Source organism: Meriones unguiculatus, chromosome 21 (genome assembly GCF_030254825.1).
Source record: "Meriones unguiculatus strain TT.TT164.6M chromosome 21, Bangor_MerUng_6.1, whole genome shotgun sequence".
Classification (NCBI taxonomy): Eukaryota; Metazoa; Chordata; class Mammalia; order Rodentia; family Muridae; genus Meriones; species Meriones unguiculatus.
The window spans coordinates 52,753,645-52,760,130 of record NC_083368.1 but is presented as its reverse complement, the minus strand read 5'-3'; positions in this window follow the sequence as shown (position 1 = coordinate 52,760,130).

Genomic DNA, 6,486 nt, shown 5'->3' with positions numbered 1-6,486 from the left:
CTCACCATCGGGAAGGTGGAAGGAGGAAACCAGCTCCATCTTTAAGGCGCGGCATTACGCAGCTCTCTACAGTTCCCCCTTTTTGTTTTAGACGCATCAGGCAAGAGTAGAGGTCTGATCTCTGATATTAGAAATAAATTGGGACTTTGTACCGATGTTCATTTAGGTGTCATCCACCCAAAGAGCATCAGACCCGTCTGATACCTTTTTCTCAGAGGCGGGACCTGGGCCATCAACCCACATGCAATCAGACTTGCTCTTCTCTGGGTTGAAAGCGGCTGACCCTGAGTACAGTGCTTAGCCTCGCATCCTGAGCATAACATTTTAGCTTTTATGGTAGCCAACCATGCTTGGGGAGACTGTATATAAATAAATAAAAAATATAAGTAGAGAACTAGTCATTGGGAGGGTCGATGCAAAAAGAGTTGACTGTACCTCAGAGGAGGTCAGAATCTTTAGGATCTGAGAAGACATCTCTTTGTACTTGAAGGGACCTGAAGAGTCACCACTGACTCAGTTGGTCCCTTTTTATGTTTGCCAGAACTGTTAAAAAACAAGTTTCACTTTTCTGGAGCTTAATTGGGTTTTGTAGTAATTTGAGATTTGGAAACTGTCCAGAACACAAATGATACAGAATCTTGTCCCACCACATGGCCAAGTTATATTCATAGCCAGAGAAAAAAGAAGTGACATACAGAAAGTAGAACTAGCCCACAGAGACAGGTAGCATGGCTACAACTTGGGTCTTGTTGTAGGTCCTCAGATCTTAGCACAACTGACTCCATAATGGAAGTACCATTCCAGCTGTAAAACTTAGCACGTGGACAGTACCACCTGCCAAAGCTAAAACACAGGCCTAATCTGTCAGAGTCCATATAGTTCTGACCTAACCTTGATTTTTAGCTTCTGTAGTTCCACTTCTGAGTAACTCTTCTTGTTAACCCAGAACATGGGTTTTCTGCTTAAAAGCCCACCCTGAGAAAGGTTCTGGGCTATCCTGGGATGGTAAAAACGTTGTGTGGCTGGCTAATAAAGACTTTCTGTAGGCTTAAACCTATGTGTCAGCAGTCTTCTCCACTGAATACATACAACAGTTAGTGAACTTGGTTTGAAGGAATGACCACTTGTGATTAGCTAGAGACCAGCTACTTGCTACAAAATGGGTTAGTTCTCAGCATGTATGGAAACACCGGTAGGCCAAACTTAAAATACATTCAGAGACAGCTTTAAGGCAAACCTGACTAACCCTAACCAGTGTTAACAACACTTCCATCACCAACAAAACCTTTTAGTCAGCCTTAGAGTGTGGGTCTTTGCTTTCTAGGGCTGTCTTTCAATTCTGATCAACTTTCACATCAATGATCAAAATTCGCATCCCACACCATTAATAAGTGTATTTGGTCTCAGCTCTGAGCAGCAATTATCTTAACAATGGGCTTTGTAAGACTGGACCAAGGGAACAAGACAGAGGTAGAAACGGCAACCAAAACCACTGTTGAACCTTGGGTTTCTCCAGGTTATTATTGTTTTTTCTAGTAGTAGCAGTAAGGCTTGAAGCAGAGAGAGCTTTCTTTTGAGACTCTTAATTGCTTCCTAAAATTTTCAGATTGATTATGTGCTCCGAATGACTTAATTCTGTTGGAGCCTCATGCAGAACGGTCTAAAGAATGTCTCCTGTAATTTGTTTGACATGGCCTTCCCTTTGGGGATAAGATCTCAACTAGATGAAAGCACAGCCGAAGGTTAAGGCTTCACCGCTGCGCTCAGCTCCTCTCATTTTGAGTTTGTAGCCTGACACACCATTCATGGGTCTATAGTTTCTTGCAGTAACGCGTTTCCAATCCCTTTCCACCTGAGAAATTCTCATGTGCCCAAGTTATACAGGTATATAACTCAGATATCTAGTGATGGTGAAGCATAAGGAAATTTGTTTGAAAATATTTCTTTGACATATATATATATATATATATATATATATAATCATACTAATGAAAATATTCTCATTTTTTTCTTACATAAGAGTTAAATCTCAATTAAATGTTTGATACTGCAAGACAGAGTACCTGCAAGTTTTTCATAACTGATTTGATATTTTGATTTTAGAGTCACCTATCTTGCTACCCATAAATACATAGTAAAAAATGAAGAAATATGTTTGTGGACATTTCAAAAGTTTGGGGAAGTTCTATCTTAAACTGAAGCCCAAATTAATTTAACAAATTTTTCATGGAATTCAAGCCAGCAGTTTAAGCAGCAACTTTTAAAATTAAACATATCAAACATTCTAACACAACACAGTCCAAAGATGAACGAACCACATGCTAAGAAATGAGAAAAGGATAGCCATAAAAGCCTTCATTTTCGCTTATGGGGGGGATACAAAATGAATAAAGTGTAATTAATAAAAGTTAAATAAAAAAATTGTAAAAAATAAAAGCCTTTATTTTCCACAACATATAAGTCATTGTGTTTCTCTAAGAGCAAGAGCCATGCAGCTTGTGCAGAAAAAAAAGGAAAAAAAAAAAAAACCAAGTCAGGTAGAGTTTGTTAGTGTTGTGTTACATGATGGCAAGTGCATGTCATATCTCTAAGACAAAGCTTGCAGGGATGTCGTGTGTACTGTGGGAAAGCACGAGCAGGAATAACCCCTGGATTCATTTCACATGTGAACTTGAACTTATTTTTGTTTGTGGCATGTTTCAGAGAGCTTGTATTGTTGCCATTTTGGTGACCCACACAGATCATTATCCACGATTTAAAAGCTTTATCTAAAGCAGGGAGTGGCAGTTGGCTCATTATCTGCAGAAGCTACTGGTTGTGAAACTCTATCACTAAGGCAGCCACTACCAAGCAGAAGAGCAAGAAATCAGCAAAGCCAAGTGAGCAGGTGGGAGCTCTCCTGTGCTGGCTGAGGCCTCGGGGCTTTAGGAAAAGCTGCTCACACCATGAACTTAGCAGCTCTGCATCCCAAGTCACACAATGACTGTCTTGACAGTCAACATAAGTTACAAGATTAGTTTTTTAAAAAATAAATATATTTGTGTATAGAATGCCATTGAAATGACAATATCCACTTCATTGTAAATAAGGAGTATTTCTAAAGAGATTGAGATATGGAAATATTAGAGACAGAAAGAGATAGGATCTCAGAAATCTCTTTCAAAAAATCTTTGGCGAGGCTGGCACGAGTCAGAAGGTAAACAGTTGCTGGGCAGATGTTCTTGGAGAAGGATTATTTGTTAAGGTTACATTGGCCTTTGTACCAGGATGCAATCCCGGAATAGTCTTTTGTGAGCCATTCCTTTGTTATGGTTGACACAGTGATCTCATTTTCATGTTTTCAATATTTTCATATTTCAATGCAAACAACTTTTGCATTGATTAGTGAGTCAGACATGTTCTTGAACTTGGGAGGCTATTACCTGCCATGAAATTTATTCCTTGAAATTTATATGAAGTTTTCCAGCTTTGGCGTGCATGTCTTCAAAAACAATCCTCACTCATACTTAGAGAGATGAAAGGTATGAATTAGAGAGAATGAGAAGAGTTCAGAATCCTATGCAGTGTGTGAGTAGACCATAAAACTAAAACACATTCATCAAAGTTACAATATAACAAGCTATGGATAGCTTAAATTTTTTTAAATAGTCCCATAAATCCAGAAAAACCTTAAAACAATTTGCCACATCTCACATATAAAAAAAAATCTGTGAAAGGGGCTAGGGAAGTAGCTCAATAGTAGAACATCCACTGATCGTGAACAAATACCTGGGCATGAGCGGAGCGTAAGAAGGCAAGCAACATCAATCACAACCAACCGATAATTCTTTTCTTGTCAGCACTGCTAATATTGTTTAATTCTTTCCCTTCATTCAGACTTAAAAAAAAATTATTTAATGCTCAACTAAAAGGAAGCTTGATGGTGTTCAATCAGAGGATTGACCTCGTGCAGGAGCAAATTGATACCCTATGGCAAATCGCTCAACCTGGCTGTCAATGAAAATTTGCTGGACTTTGAGTCACTAGCATATAACATGAGATTTTTTCCTGTGCTGAAAATCTGTCTAAACAATTGTCGAGCTATATTTTAGGTAATTGGACTGGAGAATTTGATACTACGATGGAGCAGCTGAGAGTGGCCATTGTCACAGTAAATTCTACCAGAGTGGACGCAGGACTAGCCACAGGATTATCATCATGGATTGCTGCAGCCATGAATCATCTGAAGGAATGGGCGGGCATGGGAGCGTTAGCAGGCCTTCTGGTGTTGGTCTCCTTGGTTTGCCTGTGGTATATATGCAAGATTAGAGTCTCACAACAGTGTGATGCAGCCATGACCATTCAGGCCTTTACAGCCATTGAAGCAGGACATTCTCCCCAAGCACGGTTGGATACCATAAAAAGCTAAAATGTTACGCTCAGGATGCGAGGCTAAGCACTGCACTCAGGATCAGCTGCTTTGGACCCAGAGAAGAGCATGTCTGGTTGCATGCGGGTTGATGCCCAGGTCCCGCCTCTGAGAAAAAGGTATCAGATGGGTCTGATGCTCTTTGGGTGGATGACACCTAAATGAACATCGGTACAAAGTCCCAATTTATTTCTAATATCAGAGATCAGACCTCTACTCTTGCCTGATGCGTCTAAAACAAAAAGGGGGAAATGTAAAGAGCTGCGGAATGCTATGCCTTAAAGATGGAGCTGGTTTCCACCTTCCACCTTCCCGATGGTGAGTGCTCTCTGTCAGGAACAATTCCACATTTGGCTAAGGCTGAAGATCTGGCTTGCTTCCATGTATGTGGACCTATCTGCATTGCCCACGTGGCATGCCTGGGTTGGCTACCCAGAGGCTATTTAAGCTGTGGGCTGGCTTTCCCCAGGGTCCGAGGATTGTTCAAGGTTCCTGAATAAACTGCATTGAAAAAAAAAAATTCTTACCAATTCTAGGTTACTAGAAACCTCTCCCTGTTAGAGTCCCTTCATCCTTTCAAAACTCCCATAAGGCACCATGATGTGTGACTATAACATTTACAGATACTTCCAGAAAGACATTAAAATAAAGGAGTTTAACTGTGAAGAAGATCTAACCCAGCCATAATTAAAGATCAGTGAGCATTTTTCACTTTTATGGCATATATAACTGAAAAACTAGAATTATAACGATTAATATTGTGCCAAGATGCCTTTACTTTCTAAGAATCTTGGGCAAATTTTGAGCCCTCCAATAAAGACATATCTATACAAATATAATTAAAGACAAGATTTCAATATAATTTCTTATTTGGTAATCTTTCCAATGTAAATAAGTAAAATAAGTATGTTTCTTTTGGATGTCCTTAGACTGTGTGATATCCTAAAGTTAAGTAAATTTCAGAAATTTTCCAATTTAGAATTTGATTTTGGAAAACCTATCAAAATAGGCTAACAGACCACTACGAAATAAAATCCAAGATTTAAGAGGAAAAATCCCAGAAAAGTCATATAGTTTTGGAAAAAACCCTCTCTCTTTAAAAAAAAAGTAAGTTTTAAGTTTTCTTAAATAATAAAACACAAAATAAGAGCATAAAACACAGAAAAAAAACATTGACAAAACACAGAAGTGTGCTATATAAATACCATACAGATAGTATGAGAATAAAATAAAATGTTCTATTACAGCAGTGATGACTTAGGGCCCTGTTAAAAATGGAACCATAAGTCTGGGATGTGACTCGGTGATCATGCTTGCCCAGTATGCTTACGACCCTGTTTGGATCCCCAGCACATTGAAGAAGAGGAGGAAGAGGGGGAGAAGGAAGAAGAGAGGGAAGAGGAGGAGGAGGAGGAGGAGGAGGAGGAGGAGGAGGAGGAGAAATACAGTCAGAGTCAGGAGGCTGAGTGTGGTTCACATCTTGACTGAGTCTCAGCTACTTGTTGCAAGCAATTTGCAACATACTTATATGTCAGGTTATGTTACAATTTACTATGGAGAGGGAAGCCTATAGCTGTAGAGAGAGGCAGCTGTGAGCCAAATGTAGTTCAGCGTGTCTTAGCCTGTCCCACTTCCTTTGGACTTTCTTTAGCTCTCTTTTCCAGGCACTCTCCTTCGGATCTTCCAGGATACACTGAAGTCTTACCTACACCTGTGGTGATCTGAAAGACCACAACCGCCTTGAACCTGTGGCCACTGGGTAGCAAATCACCAAAGATCACAGTCCTCTGAAGTACCTGGGCCTTCCGTTCATCCTCACTTACTTTCTGGTCACGCTGACTAAAGTAGTGGTAGGGTTTGAATTAGTTTATAGCCAATTTCACCCAAACTATTGGCCCCACATAAATTATTAAATGACCTGTGCTGATGTGTTTGCTCAGATACTTTCTTAACCTTAAAGTCAAAAAAAAAAAAAAAAAAAAGCCAGCACCTTCTACCAAAAAGTAATACCTTGAAGCATTCTTTTATTGTGATTGGCAATAGATTCTTCTCTAATACAATACATCCTGACCACAGTT